Genomic DNA, 1,957 nt, shown 5'->3' with positions numbered 1-1,957 from the left:
AAAAAAAAAAAAAAAAAAGAAAGAAAGAAAAGAAATAAAGCCAGTTCCTCACCATAAATGTAGCCCTGAAGCCAACACCAACATTTGCTTTTGGCTCTGCTGGGAAAGTAGCTGCCTCACTTCACCTTACCCCACTCCCTTTCCCCCACTGCCGCAGTGTCTCCGCACTCCTAGGCTCATGTCTGCCTCTTTTTTTTTTTTTTTTTTTGAGACAGAGTCTCACTCCATGGCTGGAGTACGGTGGCGCGATCTCAGCTTACGGCAACCTCCACCTCCCTGGTTTAAGTCCTCCCACCTCAGCCTCCCTAGTAGCTGGGATTGCAAGCGTGTGCCACCATACCTGGTTAATTTTTTGTATTTTTAGTAGAGACGGAGTTTCACCATGTTGGCCAGGCTGGTCTCGAACTCCTGGCCTCAAGTGATTCACCCGCCTCGGCCTTCCAAAGTGCTGGGATTATAAGTGTGAGCCAACAGCACCTGGCCATGTCTGCCTTTTGAAGGCGCAAAAAGCCAAGAGGCCCCAAAGGAAAGTAGTTCAAAGCAGGGAGTGTAAAGAAGAATGTAATGGCAAAACTGTGAATGTCCTGGGATTCCCAGGGCCTCAAGTCTCAAAATATTTGTTGAATTCCTGTTTTGTGCAAATTCTAGTTGGGCGAGGTGGCTCACGCTTGTAGTCCCAGGTACCCGGGAGATTGAGGTGGGAGAATTGCTTGAACCCAGAAGTTCAAGGCTGCAATAAGCTATGATTGTGCCACTGGTCAGACAGTGCTGCTTGTATTTAGGACAGTACTTCTCAAGCTTAAAGTGGACACTAATCTCCTGGGGATCTTGTCGAGTTACAGATTCTGACTCTCTAGGTCTAGCTGGGGTGGGGTCCCAGGTGATACAGATAGTGCTGGCCCCAGACTACATGTTGAGTAGCTGGACTGTAGGAGATACTGGAGAATCTGATGTTGTACTTGGTTTCATGAAGTATAATAGACAAAATACCGTGTGTATTTTTAAAATGTGCAGTTAAATTGACTAATGATGCAAAACAAAGCTGGACATAGAGATGATAAATACAGAAGAATGGTCCAGTTAATGTATATCAGAGAGTTTCCATGGTCACCAGGTGCGAGGGCATGGATAGGTAACTAATAAGAAATCCAATAGTTGTGGGCCGTCGCCAAGTATTTGAGGAAGGTACTCAATGCTACTGATCCTTGCTTTCATTATCTCTGGAAAGGGCATGATAATCATTGTGTGAGGATTAAGGGAGATGATGAATATGAAAAAGGTTTGAAAACTGCAAAATGCTCACAGTGGAAGGTGTGACATGAGTTAAACTGCTTGACAGCTCAGAGGAATGAAATCAATCAAGTCTGCAGGCTTTTCATGCAGGAAAGGAGGTAGACCTGAGCTGGATAGGATTCGGACAGATGAAGTGAAGGAGTGAAAGGTCAGCATTAGCTGGACAAAGGCATAGAGGTGGGGACCCGCACACCATAAAGAAGGGGAGTATTCATGGTGGGAAGAGTAGGAATAAAATTAGATGGGAAGGAGGAAAGATGTCATAAAGGTAGGGTTTAAACAATAATTTCAAAATTACAATAACTTGTATGCACCATACACTTAACTCTTGTTTTAAAAGATCTGCTAATGTACTTTCCTCCGTTACCAGAGTGTGAGCTCCTAAAAGCAGGCAGTTTGAGCACCTCATGGGGCCACGCAGCTTGAAAGGAACCAAGGATACAGAGGTGAGGCCATCACAGCAAGGCTCCTCTGAGTATTGGGGGGCATTTTCTAGATTCAAATTTTGTTTACCTTTTCTTTCCTTTAGAGATGAGGTCTCACTCTCTTACCCAGGCTGGAGTGCAGTGGCACAATCATAGCTCACTGTAGCCTTGAACTTCTGGGCTCAAGCGATTCTCCCACCTCAACCTTCTGAGTGTGATCCACCTCGCCCAACTAATTT

Source organism: Rhinopithecus bieti, unplaced genomic scaffold, assembly GCF_001698545.2.
Source record: "Rhinopithecus bieti isolate Rb0 unplaced genomic scaffold, ASM169854v2 scaffold_6945, whole genome shotgun sequence".
Classification (NCBI taxonomy): domain Eukaryota; kingdom Metazoa; phylum Chordata; class Mammalia; order Primates; family Cercopithecidae; genus Rhinopithecus; species Rhinopithecus bieti.
The sequence above is the reverse complement of the archived record's forward strand: the minus strand, read 5'-3'. Positions refer to the sequence as shown.